We start from the raw sequence: 21769 nt of genomic DNA, 5'->3' as shown, positions 1-21769 counted from the left end.
ATGGTTGTAGATGTGTGGCATTATTTCTGAGGCCTCTGTTCTGTTCCATTGGTCTCTATATCTGTTTTGGTACCAGTACCATGCTGTTTTGGTTACTGTAGCCTTGTAGTATAGTTTGAAGTCAGGTAGCTTGATGCCCCCAGCTTTGTTCTTTTTGATTAGGATTGTCTTGGCTCTACGGGTCTTTTTTGGTTCCATATGAAATTTAAAGTAGCTTTTGCTAATTATGTGAAGAAAGTCAATTGTAGCTTGATGGCGATAGCATTGAATCTACGAATTACTTTGGGCAGTACAGCCATTTCTATGACATTGATTCTTCCTGTCCATGAGTATGGAATGTGTTTCCATTTGTTAGTGTCCTCTTTTATTTCCTTGAGCAGTGGTTTGTAGTTCTCCTTGAAGAGGTCCTTCACATCCCTTGTAAGTTGTATTCCTAGATATTTTATTCTCTTTGTAGTAATTGCGAATGGGAGTTCATTCATGATGGCTCTCTGTTTGTCTGTTATTGATGTATAGGAATGCTTGTGATTTTCACACATTGATTTTGTATCCTGAGACTTTGCTGAATTTGCTTCTCAGCTTAAGGAGATTTTGGGCTGAGATGATGAGATTTTCTAAATATACAATCATGTCATCTGCAAAAAGAGATAATTTGACTTCCTCTCTTCCTATTTGAATACCTTTATTTCTTTCTCTTGCCTAATTGCCCTGGCCAGAACTTCCAACACTATGTTGAATGGGAGTGGTGAGAGAGGTCATCCTTGTATTGTGCTGGTTTTCGAAGGGAACGCTTCAAACCTTTGCCCATTCAGTATGATATTGGCTGTGGGTTTGTCATAAGTAGCTCTTATTATTTTGAGATACGCTCCATCAATACCTAGTTTATTGAGAGTTTTTAGCACGAAGGGGTGTTGAATTTTATTAAAGGCCTTCTCTGCATCTACTGAGATAATCACATGGTTTTGGTCATTGGTTCTGTTTATGTGATGGATTACATTTATTGATCTGTGTATGTTGAACCCACGTTGCATCCCAGGGATGAAGCCGACTTGATTATTGTGGATAAGGTTTTTGATGTGCTGCTGGATTCGGTTTGCCAGTATTTTACTGAGGATTTTCACATCGATGTTCATCAGGGATATTGGCCTGAAATTCTCTTTTTTTGTTGTGTCCCTGCCGACACGATTGAAAACCTAACCTAGTAGTACGCACTTGTAACAATAGCTGAGTGTTGGCCAATCCCAGCGGCCATACATCAAACCACTCATAGACTGCTGAGTATTCAGACTGTGTTCAAATAAGGCAAATGCTGAGCTATAATCAATCCCACTGTTTCTGTACCTCACTTCCAATTATTGTATGTCACATCCCTTTTTGTGTCTATAAATTTGTTTTGACCATGAGGCACCTCTGAAGTCACTCCGAATCTCCTGTGATTCTGGAAGTTGCCAAATTCGCAAATCATTTCTTTTCTTTTTTTCTCAATTAAACTCCATTAAATTTTAAGGAAAAAAAAAAAAAAAAAAAAAAGAAGCACCTGGGAGACCTTCTGCTCCGCCCCTCATTAGCTGTGTGATTTCAGCACATTTTTCAACCTCTTTGGACCTGAGTCTCTAATCTATCAAGTTTGAGGCAAGACTAGTTGACCCTTAAGGTTCCTTTTAACATTTCTATGAGAGGATCCCGTGATCCCATGAATCGTTATTTTAACACGTGAGATCCAAAGAAACTCATGACAGAGAAGAATTTTAAGAGTGACTGGTTACCAAGGGAGTTTGAGGAATTTTATTCCCTGAAGGCTCCTTAAGAATGAACAGACAACTTTCCTCCTAGTCTCATTTAAGTGCAGTTTTGCCAGAGGGGAGAAGGTTGACCCTGTGGCTTCTAGATTCTGTGAACAGCTTCATCATTCTGTAATTCTGCAACCCCATCTTTTGTGGAGGTGATGACCACAGCTGGGAATCTCAGCTATGTCTCTTCCTTTGCAAATCTGAATTTGGCCACAGGTGCTGGCAATAAACACATCAAGAGGACTGATCCCAGTGCTCCAAAGCCACAAGTTTCACTCCAAGGACATTATTCAGGACATGGAGATCCTCCTCCCCAGTGTGCTATTTCAGGGTGAGTGACTGACCCTTGATAATGAAGCTGATCCTTATGTTATATGTTAATGTTAAAGCTGCACATTTTGATTGTGTTTCTGTGCTCCTTAGCAGTTACTATGTAAATTATTTAACACCATCTTAAAAACTGACTATGGATCAAATATTAACAAGTTGAAGTCACTTTAATTATAACAGGTGATACGGTTTGAATATTTATCCCCTCCAAATCTCATGTTGAAAAATGTGATCCCCAGTGTTGGAGGTGGGGCCTGATGGGAGGGGTTGTGTTGATGATGGTGAATCCCTCGTGAATGGCTTGGCGTCCTTCCCGTAGGAAAGAGTGAGTTCTTGCTCTATTCATTTTTGCAAGGGCTGGTTGTAGGATAAAACCTGGCACTTCCCTCCCCTCTCTCTTCCTTCTTCTCTCCCCCGTGACACCTGCTCCTCCTTCACCTTCCATCATGAGTGGAAGCTTCCTGAAGCCCTCAGCAGAAGCAGACGCTGATGCCATGCTTCTTGTACATCCTGCTGAACTGTAACTCAAAGAAACATCTTTTTTTAAAAAATAAATCACCCTCCCTGTGTATTCCTTTATAGCAACAGACTAAGGCAACAGCTATATTTACTACTTTGAAAACTACTGCAAAAGAAAAAAAATCTTAGTTCAAAGATCTTAACCTTTAGGTTTTACGAGACTAGATGTTGGCATATACATCTTCTGTTAAACAACCAACCCAAATATATATTTGAGCATTCAGTGTTTTACTTGGTGAGCTTTTTTTTTTTCCTCTTAATGCAGAAAATGTTTGCCAATTAGAAAGGTGAACCAGCATAGAGAAGCTCAGGGGGGAAATGCAGAAAATACATGTCTGAATTTCTTGCCCTCGTGAGTCACTATTCAGCCACCATATGTTGAGACTACATCTCAGACCCTCTCTGTGGAGAGACAGGGAGGAAGGCATGGTCCTGGGACTCCAGTGACTGCATTTGGGAGGCAAGGGGGTAGGAAGTGCCACCAGCAAAGCAACTCAGGTCCATAATTTCACTGTGAGGATGGAAAAGTCCTCACATTTACCATTGACCAGCTGGATTGCTTTATGAATAATAGTAAATCTGTCATGTTCTCAAGGAATCTCAACCCTCATTCCCTCTGAGCTTCCTAACTACCTTGTCTGAGAGCATTATCTTTGTCACTGAAAAGCCAGACCTTGTTGAGAGCCCAGTGCTCCTCCCTGCAAAGTCCACTAATGCACCTCACAGCACTTTTCAAAACTCCACTGTAGAGAACTCATCCGAGGAAACACAGTTCAATGTGCACCGTGGAGGACACCGTGCACAGGAGCACACACTCGTCATGGTAACATCATCCTTGGCCACTAGGCTTTGGGTAGCTGGGGACAGCTGGAAATGGGTTATTGTAATCACACTGGGTCACAGCGTGACTTTAGAAACTAATAATACTTTAGTTTATTAAAAGTAAGCTAGTTTCTAAAGTAATTAGGAACTAATTACTAATACTAATACTAATACTCCTAATTACTTTAGAAACTAAGACTATTTTATTTCTACAAATGACAAGGCAGGTGCCAACGTCTCCAAGCCACTAAAGGAATCAACCTGTGTTTAAAGCCAGGAGAACCAGGAGAAGCAGAACATGACTCAGAATGGAGCAGTAGTTTTCCAGAGGACAACACGTATCCCCCTTCAGTGCCGAATTACCCAAAGCACAGGGTCATGCCCGACTTAGCTCACTCTGTGACAAATGAAAATGTTTTTGATATAAACATGTGATACTGGCAGGGTGCAGTGGCTCACACCTGTAATGCCAGGTTTACGTTTGGGGAGGCCAAGGTGGGTGGATCACCTGAAGTCAGGAGTTCAAGACCAGCCTGGCTAATATGGTGAAACCCCATCTCTACTAAAAATACAAAAAATAGCCAGGCGTGGTGGCACGTGCCTGTAATTCCAGCTACTCAGGAGGCTAAGGCAGGAGAATAGCTTGAACCTGGGAGGGGGAAGTTGCAGTGAGCCGAGATCGTGCCATTGCACTCCTGCCTGGGTGACAGAGTGAGACAGCATCTCAAAAAACAAAATGAAATATTTGGTAGGGTGAGGATGTGGAGCAGCAGGCACTTGTTCATTGCTGGTGGAATGCAAAATGGAACAGCCACCTTGGAAGACACCTGGCTCTTGCTTACAAAAGTAAACATAGTCTTACCACATGATCCAGCAGTCATGCTCCTTGGTGTTTACCCAAATGAGCTGAAAACCTGTGTCCACACAAACATCTACACACAGATGTTTACAGCAGCTTTACTCATAATGGATGAAACTTGGAAGCAACCAGGATGTCCTTCAGTAGGTGAGCAGATCGACAAACTGGTATATCCATGCAATGGACTATAATCCAGTGATAAAGAGAAATGAGCCATCAATCCGTGAAAAGCCATGGCAGAAGCTTAAACGCTTGTTACTATGTGAAAGAAGTCAGCCTGAAAAGGCCACGGACTGCATGGTTCCAACTCTGGGCCACTCTGGAAAGGCAAAACTATGGAGAAAGCAAAAGTATCAGTGGTTACCAGGGGTTTGGCTGGGGGGTAGAAAGCGAGAGATTAATAGGTGGAGCACAGACGATTTTTAGGGCAGTGAAACCACTCTGTAGGATACTATGATGGTGGATGTCTGTCTTTATGCATTGATCGGAACCCACAGAATGTCCACGCACAGTGTGAAGCCCAATGTGATCTGTGGACTTTAGTTAATAATAATGTGTTACCACTGTCTCATCAGTAGTAACAAATGTAGCACCAATGCAAGACGTTAGCAGTAGAGGAAGCTGTGGGGAATGGTGCTGAGGGAGAGACAGGAACGCTGTACTTTTTGCTAAATGTTTCTATAAACCTAAAACTGCTGCAACAATAGTCTATTAATTTAAACATATTTTTAAAAGCTTATCTAAGAAGTCATTGTGGGAAGAAATAAGACCATTGGTGGATTTCCTTATACTTGTTCTGTTTTTTTTTTTTTTTTTCCCTCTATTTTATGATTTAATTTCTTTTGGAGGATGAGGAGGAGGGTGCCATGCTTGTATTTCTGTGCTAAGGGCCTCTAAAGGTTAACAAACACATCTGTCTCCAGCACAGGAGAAACGAAGTGGTCTTTCTTCACACATAATAACATTGCAGTGTTTCCCAAGTCCTCTAGCAAGGGCTTTTCACGAGTCTTGACAGGTTATTACCAGAATACAATGGCAGGATTCATTTCTCCCTCTAAGTAATGAAAGCCCCAGATCTCCAGCAACCCCAAAGAGCTGGGGTGGAGGAGGTTAAGGCAAAGGTCATCTGGGGATTTGTCCTGATCCATGAGGACACCATTCCTAACCCCAGGCTGCAGGCTCCCAGCAGGGGTTAGAGGAGGGATCAGCATAGAACTGGCTTTGTGATGTATTCAGGCTGAGAGTGCCAGGGCCTCTCAATCATTTCATGTGTCCCACTTCTCTTTGGAGAACATATTTTTCCACGTGAAAAATAGGTTAACGTGAACCTTGACAAGAGTCCCCAGAGAGCTAATCCCCTGACTTCAGGAGGGTGGGAAACCCACAGTGGAGGAGTAGTCCCCAGAGAGCTAATCCCCTGATTTCAGGAGGGTGGGAAACCCACAGTGGAGGAGGAGCTTTCCCCTGGAGAAGGGGAGAGAAGCCATGTCACTTGGGAGCAGAGACACCTTTCTCCTGCATCTCCAACTTCCTGAATTTCTAGTATCTGCCTTTGTCCCTCGATTCTTTTCCTATTGTGGCAAGATAAGCCTAACATAAAATTCATCGTTTAACCCTCTTAAGTGTACAGTTCAGTGCTATTAAATACTCTCTTCTTGTGCAGGCATCACCATCATCCAGCCACAGAATTCTTTTGATTTAGCAAAACTGAAACTTTGTGCCTATTGAATACTAACTCCCTACTTCCTTCTCCCTCCATTCCCTGGCCATCACCTTTCTATTTTCTGTCCCTAGGAATGTGATTACTCCAGGCACCCGGTAGAAGTGGAGTCATACGGTATTTGTCCTTTTGTGACTGGCTCATTTCACTTAGCATAATGCCCGCAAGGTTCATCCATGCTGTAGTATATGACAAGATGTCCTTCCTTTTTCAAGGCTGAATAATATTCCTTTTTGTTTATAGACTTATTCATTTTGTTTATTCATTCACCCGTTGAGGGATCATTGAGTTGCTTCCACCTTTTGGCTATCGTAGAGAATGCTGCCACGAATACAGGTGTACAAACATCTCTTCAAGACCCTGCTTTCAATGCTTTTGAATATATATACCCAGAAATAGAATTGCTAAATCGTATGGTAATTCTTTTATTTTTTCAGGAATTGCCACACCGTTTCCCACAGTGGCTGTACCATTTCACATTCCCACCAACAATGCACAAAGGTTTGAGCATCTTCCCCCTCACTGGTGGTTTTCTGTTTTCTGATAGTAACCATCCTGACGGGTGTGAGGTGTCATCTCCATGCAGCTTCGTTTTGCATTTGCCTGATGATTAATGATGTTGAGCATCTTGGCAAATGTTTGTTGGCCATTTGTCTGTCTTCTTTGGACCTTCCTTGCTTTTAGAATGAAGAGCTGTCATTATCCTAAGCAAACGAACGCAGGCACAGAAAACCAAATACTGCAGGTTCTCACTTATAAGTGGAAGCTAAACATAGAGTACACATGGACACAAAGAAGGAACAACAGGGGTCAGGACATACTTGTGGGTGGAGGGTGGGAGGAGGGCAAGGATCGAAAAACTACCTATTGGGTTCTATGCTTATTACCCAGGTGATAGAATACTTTGTACATCAGCCCCTGCCCCCCACCCCCCAACAGTCAATTTACTTGTATAGCAAAACTGCACAAGTACCCCTGAACGTAAAATACAAGTTAAAAAATAAAACCAAACAAAAGGAAGAGCTGGACAGGGTCGCAGGGGATCAACTGCTCAGCTCCCTCTCCAACCTCGAGGCTGCGGTGTGTTGGGCTTAGTCTGCGCTGCTACAGGCCCTCGAAGTCTTCATCTTCCTCGTTGGAGCACAGTCCTTCAGTTTCACGACCTCCACTTACCCGTCTTACCCCTGCCTCCAGGGACCACGTGAGGACAGGCGCTGGGTTCCGCCCACTGCACCTTCTCAGAGCCTCGAGCCACTCCTGGTCCACAATACACAGCCAACAAATGAAACTGCTTGGATTTGGCCCAAGTCTTCAGCACCAGGAATCACAGTGCTGTGCTGAAAGTCAGTTCTCTATTTGAGAAAAGGGTGGCCAGCAATAAGCCCAGAAACTCCATTTTCTCTTCCTTATTCCTGTGATTGTATTTTACAGTACTTCCAGCTTTGCTTTCTCTCTCTCCCTCTCTCTGTATCTTCTGTTCAGCCCAGGATATTCTGGGCTCATGGTGCTAGAAGGGCACCTCTTTAGCTCCTCTGAAGAGTCTGGGACCATCCAGTACTTTTCATCCACACTGCATCTTCTCTCACACCCCTGTACCCTGCGCTGAGAGCCTCTCTTCCCATTTTTCCTGACCAGTGATTGACAAAAACCATGGGAGGATCTGGCCAATTTCCACTCACTAATGACAACCAGTCAGGTGGTAGCTAGCAGCCCAGATAACCTGAGAAAGGTGCCCTTTCTCTCTTTTTCACAGCACACTCTTATCTTTCTATATTTTCCTCTTGGAGGAGGAATGAACCCTGACCCACCACTGCCCGATTGCCAAAAAGAGCCAGCTGCATTTGTGTTTAACACTCAACTCCAGGCTTAGTGACACAGTCTAGTTAAATCCAAACCCTATGTTATCGTTCTTCTTGTGTTTTCAGAAATTACATTGAGAGACACTTGGTATGCCCAGGAAATATCACCCACACTTTGAAGTACATTTTGTATAGACACGCTATAAGTTATCTTCATTTTTTAAAAAATCTATGGGACCGATACCTGCCTTGCAGGGTCGTTGTAAGAATTAACTTAAATCACAAATTTAATGTCCCCAGCATATTAATAGGACCGCAGTAAATATTTTTATGCAAGTCGAATTTTATTTGGTGACTCTGAAAATAACAATACCTACAATTGAATAGCCCATTACAGTTTAATGGGGTCTTTCTCAAGCTCTACCTTATTTAATCTCCTTAGCAATCATGTGAGGAAATTACTGTGCCACTAGAAAGAATGCTAATTGCAAATCATCTTGAGGTTAGAGATATTTCCATGTCAGACAGTGTCTGCCAGTAGAATTTTAAGCTTTTCAAGCTGATGTTCTCTTTTTACCCAGAGCAGAGATCTTAGATGATGTCGCCTGAATGAGCTTTTCCAGTGTACTTATTGCCAGAGACATCCAGCTCTCTGCATCTCTGTCTTCCCATTATCCATCTGTGTGCTAGCAAAGCTGGGTTTTGTTTGAGGTTTTGTTTGTTTTCCTCTTTCCTCCATCCTCTTCTTCCTCCCTTCTCTTTGGCAACAGCAATTTCTCCTTGGCACTCTTCTTCTCCCTACTTACATCGCCTCCTGGAGCTATGGAAAAGAACTTAGCTGACTAACCCACCATACAAATTTAGGTAGCTTATCTTTTCTTGAGAGAGAACAGAAAAATTTATTTGATCACATGACATTCATTCACAGTTCAGATTCCTGGAGCTCACGCCTGTCATCCCAGCACTTTGGGAGGCTGAGGCAGGTGGATCACGAGGTCAGGAGATCGAGACCATCATGGCTAACATGGTGAAACCCCGTCTCTACTAAAAATACAAAAAATTAGCTGGGCATGGTGGCAGGTGCCTGCAGTCCCAGCTACTCGGGAGGCTGAGGCAGAGAATGGTGTGAACCCGGGAGGTGGAGGTTGCAGTGAGCCAAGATCGTGCCACTGCACTCCAGCCTGGGTGACAGAGGCGAGACTCCGTCTCAAAAAAAAAAAAAAAAAAAAAGAGTTTGTAATAAATACAAATGCTACTAGAAAATTGCAAGGTATTTTGACCAAGCTCCTACTCTGAAAGAAAAGACTAGAAGTAAACAAACTTTTCAATCCTGGAGTAAGTGTGGGACAAGCAGGAGTCAAGGTGACAAGGCCTTGTCAAGGCTTCTGCAGGAAGAAATCTGTAGGTACCTGGAAACCCTGCAGAACGTTTCCGACAATATCCTTCTTTACAGGAACTTCACGTTGAAATGCGGATGTATAGTCCTTGCTTTGCCAGAACAGACAAGAAAATAGTGCAAGGCTGGTCAGAGATGACTTCACTGCCTTGTGGACAAGGGAAATCGTGCAACATGGACTCAACTCAAAAAGCCTTGGAGAATTCTGGAATCGTTTGACAGAATGGAAACCTCACCTAGCAAAGTGAGCTAATGGAAGCACTGATTCTATTACTAATAGCTAATTTTAAACCCATGATTTTCAGCTCACTGGCCTCAAAATCAAATACTGAGACGAAATGTCAGAGACTATTTCACAATTCTGACTTATTATCCAAGACAAATAGCAGCAGTCTTCTCATTGAAAGCAGGATAGGTGCCTAGTACTGGCTCCTTAAGAGATGGAGGTGGGGAGGGGCAGAGGTTTTTGTTTGGCTTTGCTTCGTTGTCATTGTTGTGTGTCTGTGTGTGTGTGTGTTTTAAAAGAAACTCCTATCCAAGCAAGCACTCAGGTGGACTCTAGAAAGACCACAACGTAGTCTTTCGCTTTATGCCCTACCTACTTTTACCCAACTCATACACCACCCACAGTTGGGTGGGGTTTTCCTGACACATCTTGTCCCTATTGCCCAATGGGCAATAGGTCTTTGATGGGCAATAGATTTGAATCTATGATGCAGGATTTCTGGAAAGCCATCTTAAAGGAGTAAAGACAGTCTTTCCCATTGGACCATCCCTCCTCCTATCATATCTTCCACACAGAGCTCTATATTCTTTTTTTTTTTTTTTTTTTTTTGAGACAGAGTCTCGCTCTGTCGCCCAGGCTGGAGTGCAGTGGCGCGATCTCGGCTCACTGCAAGCTCCGCCTCCCGGGTTCACGCCATTCTCCTGCCTCAGCCTCCCGAGTAGCTGGGACTACAGGCGCCCACAACCGCGCCCGGCTAATTTTTTGTATTTTTAGTAGAGACGGGGTTTCACCGTGGTCTTGATCTCCTGACCTTGTGATCCGCCCGCCTCGGCCTCCCAAAGTGCTGGGATTACAGGCGTGAGCCACCGCGCCCGGCCAGAGCTCTATATTCTTATCTTAGCGCACCTCCTCCTAAAGATTGTTCTGTCCCTTCCTTTTCCTTGAGATAACAACAAATCACAACCTGCTAAACTTATTAAAACTACAGGATCTCCTTTGAGAGCTGATGATAGTTTGTCCTGCCAAGCATCAGTTAAATGTTTAAGCTACATCCCTGTAAAGTAGTAGCTTGCAATTCTTTTGGGAGCATCTTAGATACAGAGTGCAGACAACTTAGCCCTCATATTTTTTGGGAAGTACAGAGCTTGCAGAATAAGGTGCCTAAAATTTGACCTGGATTCATTCTTCCATTTGCATCCATCCATATGAATTTTATAGGAAGTTAGGACTTAAAGGTGATTCATCATTCTAACTACCATGAGGCCCCAGTGGGTTATGAACCACTAAACTAAAATCTTCATAAAGCATATGTTCTTCTCTATCTTTCCATTCAGGGACAATGTCTCTTGGGATTCACTTTGGCAAAGCAGAGTGAACATGTCCAGGACTCCAGAACACTTAATTGATTTTTGAGTGTTAAACCAACCTTGCATACCTGAGATGCATCACACTTGGTCATGGTGTATCATCCTTTTTATATGTTGCTGGATTTGGTTTGCTAGCATTTTGTTGAAGGATTTTACATTTATATTCATAGGAAACATTGGTCTGTAGTTTTCTCTTCTTGTGATATCTTTGCATGGTTTTGGTATCAGATTGAGGTGGGATCTACTTCCAGCCTTGCTCCCCACAATTGATTTTAAATTCAGTATCTAAAATACATTCTAAATGTAAATCAAGTCTATCATGTTCTGACCCCACCTCCAATGGCTTCCCATTGCACACACCATGCAGAGCACCCACCAAGGTCTCCAGTGCCTACCTCTTGACCTTCATGTCTTGATACCTCTCTCTTGCTCCTTGGACGGCAGCACACTGGTCTTTTTGAGGTTTTGTCAATCTGTCATGCTACTTTCCTCGTTAAGGCCTCTATCCTTCCAGTTTCCCTTGTCTGAAATGCCGTGAATGGCCCCTTCTGATCATGCAAGTCTGTACACAAACATCAGTTCCTTAAAGGCCTTCTCCAAAGACTGCACCTAAAATAACCTCTATTCCATGGTCACTCTTTACCCATTACCCTGCTTAATTTGTTTAAGCACTTATATTCTGATATCCCATTACTTGTTCACTTATTTATGGCTTGTCTCCCCTACTATAATGTAAATTCCATGAAAGTGTGGATTTTGTCCTATTCCATAATGGATCATCAGTACCTAAGACTGTGAGGGATGCTTGGTAAATGCTTATAAATATTTCTTGAATGAATGAAGTGCACAAAGATTTCTGTACAAGGATATTCATCAAAGCATTATTTATAATAGTAACATATTTACAACTACATAAATGTCCAACAGTAGAGGAATTGCCAAATAAGTTCAAATATCCATAGAATGGAATAAGATGTAGTCATTTAAAATAATGTTTTACATTTTCTAATGACATGAAAAAATTGTATAATATAGTGTGAAAAATATGTTACATCTCCACATAATTTGAGCCTAATTATATTTTATAATTATGTATATAAAATAAAAGACAAGCATCAAAATCTTAACAGTGACAGTCTTGGGTAGAGAGTTAGGGGTGATTTCAATGTTTCCTTTGTATTTTTTGTATGTTCTAAATTTTCCCTGATATGCACACATTATTTTATGATAAAATTCTTTTAAAATTATTATTGTTCTATAACTTAAATATAGCCAATAGATATGTAGTACCTGCCTATCATTTTGGAGCATACAAATTTTCAAGTGAGAAGATAAACTCTCTCCTATGCTGAAGTATTCCTTTTAGTAATCTTTCAAGTAGAACTTTCTACAGTGGTTCTGATTATACAATGGATTGATGGTTTTCTTGTGCTTCTTTTTGCCCAAAGAGGCTGGGGACGAGGTTTGGTTTGCCCTCTTTGTAATGCCAACTGATCCCTGATGCCCACAACCCACGTAGCCCTACAGATTGCCACTCCCTGATGGGAGACCACATCCCCTGCGTCTTTCTCCATCCTGTGGAATCTACTACGCACCTCACCCCGGCTCCATGTTGATGACACTGATCACACAAAGTACAGCCCTCCCTTCACTGGCCTGTGCTCTGTGGCTTCTACTCACTCACAGCAGGACTGACAGGTGACCTTCCCCTCAGATCTCAGCGCTTCAGGAACTCCCAACAGGCAAGGTCTTCTGTAGGATGGTAGGAGCCATGCTGATGACTCTACATGCTCTTAGAAAAAAGAGGGAGCTTCATCAACACAGGGCTGGTGAGAAAAGAAGGCCCTGCCTGTATACACAGTCTTTCCTCCTCCCTTCCCTTCCCTGGTGTGGATGATGGAGCTTTCCAATTCCAGACCAGCTCTTCCTTCCCATGTGCCTGGCACCATTGGCTGCAGTGGAGACAGCTCCCCACGGGTTGGCAGGGCTGACTGACCCTCGCATCATGAAGGACTTCATCTCTGGAGAAAGAACTATGCTCTCTCCTGCCAAAAGGTGCCAACCTGCTCTATGGGACAGCTCCAGCATCACAAGGCAACCCCCATGCGGTGGGGAATATCAACCTGTCTGCGCTATTCTGAAGACACAGAAACATTCCAAGACTTGGGCTGAACCTGAGTTTCCCAGTTCAGGTTGTGGATGTAAATAGAAGCTGAAACGGCCAAGAAAATCTCACAAGCAGGGCTCGATTGCTCACTCATTGGCCCAGAATATGTCCTGGCATAACTGTTGCCAGACCCCTGGAATCCTGAAGAGTTTAAAGAATTCCAGGAGGCAGCCACATAACAGAGGTGCAGAACAAATTCCAGATCAGCCACCTCTGAAGCGACGAGGGGGCTGCTTCCAGGGCCCTCCACCCCAGCTCCCAGATGGAAAGGGGGTTTCTATGTTTTCTTCTCAGACCCCGTCCTTAAATTGTCTGTAAAACTAAAGCAGCCAAGACATTGTCTCTTAAATGAGTGAAATGGGCTAACATTAATAATAATCACTAGGCTGGGTGCAGTGGCTCATGCCTGTAATCCCAGCACTTTGGGAGGCCAAGGTGGGTGGATCACGAGGTCAAGAGATTGAGACCATCCTGGCCAACACAGTGAAACCCCGTCTCTACTAAAAATACAAAAATGAGCTGGGTGTGGTGGCATGCACCTGTAGTCCCAGCTACTCGGGAGGCTGAGGCAGGAGAATTGCTTGAACACAGGAGGCAGAGGTTGCAGTAAGCCGTGCCACTGCACTCCAGCCCAGTGACAGAGTGAGATTCCATCTCAAATCATCATCATCATCATCATCACTAATATTCGAGAAGCACCTTTTTCCACTAGGCATTGTGATAAGCTCTTTCTACATCCCCATCTAGCTCAGTTAGAGCCAAAGTCTTCCATTGAACCTATGAGCCCATGAGATAGTCCCTACCCCTCTGCCTCCCAACCTCCTCCCCAGTCCTTGGCATCTTCTGTCCCCAGACACATAGATCAGCTCCTCCTTCAGGGCCTTAGCAGTTGGTCTGGCCTCTGCCTGAACGCCTCCTCCCAAATTCTCAATCCACACAGCTCCCTCTCATTGCCTCTAGGCCCCCCCATGGACACCTGTTCCTTAGAGGAGCGTTTCTTGGTCTTGTGCATAAAATTGTCCCTGCCAACCCTGTTGTTCTGTGGGATATTGATTATCTTCTGACACCTAGAGGTGCTTTAGTCTTGTTTCGTTTTCACCTAGCAGGATGTGTGCCCTGGAAAGGTGAGGGTTTGTCTTTTTTATGCCAAGTTTCTATACTTAAAACCGTGGCTGTCCAAAGAGGATACACAGAAGGCCAATAAGCACCTGAAAAGACGCTCAATGCCACTCATCATCAGAGAAATGCAAATCAAAACCGCAATGAGACACTACCCCACCCACTAGGATGGCTATTATAAAACAAACAAAACAAAAACCTGAAAATAGCAAGTGTTGGCAAGGATGTGGAGAAATTCGAATCTCTGTGCGCTCTTGGTGGGACTGTAAAATGTGCCACCACCATGGAAAATAATATGGATGTTCCTAAAAGAATTCAGCATGGATCCACCAAATGCCGCAATCCTACTTCGGGGTGTATGTCTGAAAGCATTGGAAGCAGGGTCTTTTTTTTTTTTTTTTTTTTTTTTTTTTGAGAAGGAGTCTGGCTCTGTCGCCCAGGCTGGAGTGCAGTGGCCGGATCTCAGCTCACTGCAAGCTCCGCCTCCTGGGTTCACGGCATTCTCCTGCCTCAGCCTCCCGAGTATTTGGGACTACAGGCGCACGCCACCTCGCCCGGCTAGATTTTTTTTGTATTTCACCGTGTTAGCCAGCATGGTCTCGATCTCCTGACCTCGTGATCCGCCCATCTCGGCCTCCCAAAGTGCTGGGATTACAGGCTTGAGCCACCGCACCCGGCCTGGAAGCAGGGTCTTAAAGAGGTATCTGTATACCTATGTTCACAGCAGCATTATTTATAATAGTCAGAATTTAGCAGCAGCCCAAGTGCCCATCAGCAGATGAACGGCTGAGCAAGATGTGGTAAGTACGCACAATGGAATACTCTGCAACCTAAGAGAGAGGAAAATCCTGTCACATGCTGCCACATGGATGGGCCTTGAGGACACTAAGCTGAGTGAAATGAGCCAGCCACAGAAAGACACACACTGTATGAGTCCACTTCCATGTGCTATCTAAAGTAGTCAGGGCAGGGCGCATGGCTCCTGCCTGTTATCCCAGCACTTTGGGAGGCCAAGCAGGAGGATTGCTTGAGCCCAGGAGTTTGAGACCAGCCTGGGCAACAAAGTGAGATCCCTGCCTCTACAAAAAATGGAAAAAAAGTGGCTGGCCAATTTCCCTCATGAGAAAGGAAATGGTAACACCATAAGTGAGCAGGCCCAGAACCCGGAACCGCACTCCATTGTCCCATCAGACTTTACTCACAAAACACAAATTCAGAAAGAAAATGATCTAGAAGTTTAAGACAGTGATCCCCAGAGTGTTAAACGGCAAGCAAGGGCTCTTCTGAGTCGGGACCCTGAGCAATGACCCCGATCACATATCTATGAAGCCAGCTCTGTGTGTGGGATGCTAAGAATCTCTGAAGGGTACTTGCTGGACATTAAGACTTTTCTGATCACCCCAGACTTAGCCAGAATCAAGGCCAGGGCAGGAACCTGGTCATTTGTGTCATAGAGCCACAATAATTCTCATGACTGGACATATTTGGGAAGCACAGCCCACATGCCTGCTTCCTTGCTGAGGGAGTGGCAGGAAATACCACCTGTGCCTAGGCAATCATTCTGTTATGTTTGTGACCCTGACGCTTACAGTCTGATTAGACCAGGGACAGGTACGTGGCCCAAGAACAGATAACCTATAGGCTGGCTGACACCCTATTATGTAGCTTCACACAAAAAACTCTGCCAAACAGAAGTGGTGGTGATGGTCCACTCCAGTTAGAGTGGTTTTTATCAGGATTGCAAGCTGAAACTGTGAGCAGATGGAGACAGACACACACACACACACACACACACACAAACACACACACACACCCAGAGGGATTACATGTTGATGACTCAGCAACAGGATCAGGATGAGTAGATGTCCCCTCATGGTGGTGATGGTCCACTCCAGTTAGAGTGGTTTTTATCAGGATTGCCAGCTGAAACTGTGAGCAGATGGAGACAGACAGACAGACACACACACACACACACACACCCAGAGGAATTACATGTTGATGACTCAGCAACAAGATCAGGATGAGTAGACGTCCCCTCATGAGAAGACATTCTCCAGACCTCTTGGCTGGTAGTTCAGCTGGTGGGCTCCCAGGACCCTAGGACCATTGCTCAGAGCCTAACGTGATTTGTTCTCTTGGCAAAATGGCCCAGTGTCAAGGCCATGCCACCCTTATTTCCAAGAGTTTTCTTGCCTCTTGTGCTATAACCTGAGTGAGTTTGTTCTTGCAACAGGAGAGGATCATTGCCATTTGTCAGATGAGAAAACTGAGGTTCAGGTTGCTTAGGTAACAGGCATGATGTCATAAAGATACGCTGATGCCAAAGGTCAGCGTGGGCTGTCTCCTGCAAGATGGCAAAACCTAGAATGTTGATCATTGGTGGGGGTTGCAAAATGAGAGGCAGAGCAGAAAAGAAGTCCCTGAACATCATTGGTGCTCCTACTTGAGGCCAGAAGCAGATCAATACCCTAGCTTCACCTGCATCTGGGTCAGATTGGCACAGGCTACAGGGCTCCTTCTTCTCTGACACTGTTCGCTGGCTGCAAGCCTCATCTCAGCCTCCTGGGGTGCTTAGGGATGTTATAATAGCCTGAGGCAATGACAGCTGCAGTCCTGGTGAAATAGCTGAGAAGGAATTTGCTTGTTCTTTTCTGGTGATCAAAAGAGAGAGAAGGCAGTCCCCCAGGCTGAGACAGTGGGTAGGGACCCATGTCGTGGCACCTCCCAAACAGGCCGAAGGGGAGAGAGCCAGCATTTTCTATGGGCCAAAGTCTTGTACACCCTTTCCTTGCTGCTCCAACTTTAATGGCCTTTATGGTTAATGCACACAGATGCCCAGGATCTTTGCAGAATTATTCATTCTCTGCAGCTTTCCTCCTGGGGGTTGGCAGGAATTGCTTGGTTTGATTTTAATAACATTCTGAACTGTAAATGCTGCGGCCCAGGCTTCAGCGATGGGGTGGGGAGCTTGGGAAGTGATTGGTGGGATTTCTGACACAGAGCCCAACAGGCTTGTCTTCAGATAGGATTCCTATCAATTTCTTTGACTATCCTGCTACATTCAGGGAGAGTCAGCTCGGATGGAAGAGAAACACTCCTCCTGTTCCCATCTGTCATTTTTGCAAGATGTTTGTTTGTCCTAACTAATGGCTCACCTCGGGCCATCAGACATTTGTTTTTAATTCTCCTCCTTGGATTGAACCTGTTTTAGAAAACAGATTGTATGGAATATTCCAGAAGTTCACTTTTGTTCCAATAAACCAAAAATATTCAGTCTATAAGGGCTAACCTTTAAAAGATTCAATGCCCTTGGGAAAACAAAGTTGCTGAGTCAGAACTTATGGTCCTTAGAATTTGTCTTAGGCTACCTTTGCAGACTGAGTGACAGCATTTTCCTTGTCACAAGTCTCAGATTTCTAGGACAGAGGTAAAGGGATATGACTAAGACAGGAGACTGCTCATCACTTTTTAATTCACAAGAATAAGCACAGAGTTTCCATTTCCGCTGGCTACACTGAGTATGTCACTGGGGAGCATATCATGACTTGGTTGCATGGGGCTGCAAGAAGTAGCTTAATTTGGCCTCACCCACCAAGACAGAAGGCCTGTCCTGCTCGCTGCCTCAATTCCACTGAGTAGAGGACCTCCTTCAGCTGTTCAAGGGCCCAGCAGGTTGGAGGTGCCCCAGAAGTCCCCACTGTTCCTCCAAGTGTGAAGCACAAGCTCCAATTGAAAGACAGACAGAGGGTTTGTGAGCAGTGGGTCACTGTGCTCTGATGGGCATGACTATCCGGGAAATAGAGCTTCCCTGTCCACACTTGCCAACCAGTCTCCTCTTGGCTGTAGTATCAAGGACAGCAAATGATCATTGTTCAGCCAAAAGTTCTAATAGCCTGGAAGGTAGGGTACACTGACTTCCCACATCCCTGGCCAAGTCCTTTTCTCAGTAATTTAAACCCAAATTTAAAACCAGGCCAAAATTTTGAGCACTCAGCTGAACTGTACCTGCTGTCTCTAGACTTTTTGAAGGTCTACTTCAACCAGTTTGTTGCAGTAGTGGTGAAGTGTAAAATGCAATTGAAGGCTGTTCATGCATCATTGTCCTGGTGTAAATGTTAATAGCACTCACAAACTGACTCACTTTGGATGACAAATTAAGTGCTCCTCCAAGAGATGAAGCAAGATAGAAACCATAGGGTTTCTAAACCACCTTGCAGGAAGAAAAAGACAGTCCTCTGCATTATCACCTCACCATTGTCACCATCGCCATCACCACTATCACAATGATCACTGTCACCACGACCACCACATCACCATTATCATCACCACCACCATGACCACCATCACCATCATCACTATCACCGTCATCACTATCATCATCACTATCACCATCGTCACCATCACCATCATCATCATCATCATCATCACCATAAACCATTCATCATCACCATCACCATTATCCTCACCATCACCATCATCACCATTGTCGTCACTATCACCATCAATATTACTTTACATTACGACATTTACGAGATGACATTACGAAAAGACGCATTATTACGATATTTATCTTTACGACATTTATTATTACGATGACATTTATTTACGACATTACTTTATTATTTATTGTTTACCACGACATTAAGGGATATTATTATGCCATTAATAAGTGACATTAATGATTAATTTATCTTTACGACATTATTATTTATTACGACATTTTATTACGACATTACGACATGATACGATTACTTTATTTACGACATTGCGACATTATTATTACGAATATCGACATTTATTTATGTCTTTACGACACGACATTACTTTATGACATGACATTTATTAATTTATTTACCATCATTACCACCACCATCATCATCATCATCACTCATCACCATCATCACCATCACTATCACCATCACCACCACCGTCACTGCCATCATCATCATCACATAAACACCATCATCATCACCATCACCATCAGCACCATCAACATTATCATCGCCATCACCACCATCACCACCACTACCATCACTATCACCATCACCGCCATCACCATCATCACCATTACCACCACCATTATCATCAACTCACCATCGTCTTCACCACTATCATCATCACCATGGTCACTGACCCTCCTTATATTGAATGCAGTTTAGAAGGTGTTATCCAATATTCTAACCTGATTTTATCCTTACAACACGCTGTAGGCAAGACAGCAGGGACAATTATGCCATTTGACAGGAGGGAAGGCTAAAACTCAGAGACGAAGCTACTTCCCTGCTCAATCTGGACTTCAAAGAGGTTTTCCCAGGGTGTGACTCTTGCCCTCACAATAGAAAGTGTTTGTCAGGCTGAAAGTGAGGAGAGAGAGAGAGAGCACGCGTGCGTGTGGCCTGTGTGCTCATGCAGTTGTTTGAGGAGGAGAAACACATTCCAAGCAAAGGGAAGAGGTTGGCAGCATAAGCCAATACTGCGCACTCAAATAACTGCTGTTTCTGCAAGGCCGCTCCTTCTGAAGTCCTCTCCGGTCATGTGGCATCCTCTTCAAGCCCTCTAGTGGTCTCCGTTTCCAGAGAAAGCAGCAGAGTCTACTCTGCTTATCATGACCCCTGTGGCCATTCCCCATCTGGCCCTGCTGTCTTCCTGGCCCCATCCAGTCTTCCCCAACCCCCTTTAAAGCCTCTGTAATGCCTCTCACTGCTCCTTGAGCTGCTCTTAAACCCACAAGGGCTGTTTTCCTGCACATTCTGCCTCAGCTCTTGCCTCCTCCGAAACACCTTGCAAATCCCTTTCTGCTCGTCTGCCACCTCCTCCATGAGGCTTTGCCATCACATCCTCCTCGGTGCCATGCTGCACCCTGAGCACACTTCCATTCTGACTGTGCTTGCCCTTTGTGTGCTGCGGCAGGGCTGTCAGTGTGAGCTGTCCCCTCAGCTGCCTGTTTTCCAGGACTTGGCATGAGGGAGCAGACTGGAAGGGGCAGGGCTGTCTCTGCACGGGGGCTAAGGGCCACCCTGGGATAAGGCTCACGCTGTTTCCTCTGCTGGGGATGAGCCTAACCTCCACTGACAGGGCAAATGGATGGACTTCCATAGCTACCTGTGGGTGGAGAGGAGGCCAAAGAGTCTACAGGAAGAGAATTTCCCTTAAGGGGAAAGGAGCCAGGCAGGATGCGCTGGACCCACTGACAGCATTTTGGCTGTCCATAAGAAGGAGAGATTCTGAGAACAGCATCCTGGAAGTTAACTGAGCCTACAAGGGCTCCTCCTGAAGCAGTATCCTGGCGGAAGAGGACCACACGTGCACCTGAGTGAGCGGTGTCGTTGGATTAGTCTGCTAAGGCTACCGCAAAGTGCTGCAAACTGGGTGACTTGAACAACAGACATTGATTCTCTCACAGTTCTGGAGACTCAAGTCCAGCTACAAGGTGTCTCCGGGGTTGGTGCCTTCTGAGGCTGTGAGGGAGGGTCTGTTCCAGGGCTTTCCTTGGCTTGCGACAGCTGTCTTCTCCCTGGGTCTCTTTACATCTGCTTTCTTCTATCCCCCGTGTGTCTCTGTGTCCTCTGGATAGGATCCCGGTCACATTGGATTAGGGCCCACCCTACCCCGTGTGTCTCTGTCTCCTCCGGAGAGGATCCCGGTCACATTGGATTAGGGCCCACCCTACCCCGGGTGGTGTCTCTGTAGTTCCTCGAGAGGATCCCGGCTCACATTGGATTAGGGGCCCACCCGCCTCAGGTAAGTCTCTGTGTCCTCCGGAGAGGATCCCGGTCACATTGGATTAGGGCCCACCCTACCCCGTGTGTCTCTGTGTCCTCCGGAGAGGGTCCCGGTCACATTGGATTAGGGCCCACCCTACCCCGTGTGTCTCTGTGACCTCCGGAGAGGGTCCGGGTCACATTGGATTAGGGCCCACCCTACCCCGTGTGTCTCTGAGTCCTCCGGAGAGGGTCCCGGTCACATTGGATTAGGGCCCACCCTACTCTGGGATGGCTTCTTCCTAGCTGAGATGATTGTAACTGCAATGACCCTCTAACCAAACAAGGTCACATTCTGAGGTCCTGGCGGCTGGGACTGCCATGTATGAATTTTAAGGCAGTATAATTCGTCCCATAACAATCGCTGAACCCTGCGACATACTGGGACCCCAACAGCGCTTCTCCAATGTCGTGTACTATGATGGGGTGTATACAGGCACCACCATGCCCAGCTAACACACCACTCCAGGCCATCAGGCAGCCCAGGCACAAGTAACCTCCAGGAGAAAGCTGCTGAATCACAAGGGCTGGCAAGGCCCCTGCTGTGCCCTGCTAAATGGCTCTTCCTAGCCCTGAGCCATAGCAGGGACCTTGGTGCCAGGAACACCTAGCCGAGTGACAGTAGGACCACACCTGCCCCCATCCCTTAGCTTGGAAGTGGATGTGTTCGGAACCTCACGTGGACTCCCAGAAATGCTTGGCAGCGGGGAGAAGTCTTTGCAGAAGCAGAAAGGAGCCAGCATCAGGGCTATTTACAACGTACCTCCCTCTCCTACTGATTTGCAAGATGATAAAGGGGTGGTTTCTATCTTAATTCATCTTTGTAACCCTAGAAACCAGCACAGCATCAATGCTTAATATATTTGTGGAGAATAAATGGGTAAATGAGATCGA

General features: G+C 45.1%; 1 long non-coding RNA gene across 3 annotated transcripts; it reads right to left on the bottom strand.

The window, feature by feature from the left end:
• Positions 1 to 5590: 5590 nt before the first annotated feature.
• On the bottom strand, positions 5591 to 18470 carry LOC110740954. Of its 3 annotated transcripts, XR_002516315.2 has the most exons (4): positions 16107 to 18470; positions 12424 to 12620; positions 11224 to 11390; positions 5591 to 6744 (listed from the first exon to the last, which is right to left on the bottom strand). It is a non-coding gene; the product is annotated as an uncharacterized LOC110740954 (long non-coding RNA). The 3 variants fall into 3 exon arrangements; XR_002516314.2 differs by lacking the exon at positions 5591 to 6744 and having other exon boundaries at positions 10959 to 11390; XR_002516316.2 differs by lacking the exon at positions 5591 to 6744 and having other exon boundaries at positions 10959 to 11390; positions 12513 to 12620.
• Between the last annotated feature and the right edge of the window lie 3299 nt (positions 18471 to 21769).

Source organism: Papio anubis, chromosome 10 (assembly GCF_008728515.1).
Source record: "Papio anubis isolate 15944 chromosome 10, Panubis1.0, whole genome shotgun sequence".
NCBI lineage: Eukaryota > Metazoa > Chordata > Mammalia > Primates > Cercopithecidae > Papio > Papio anubis.
This window is presented reverse-complemented; position numbering and strand designations above follow the sequence as displayed.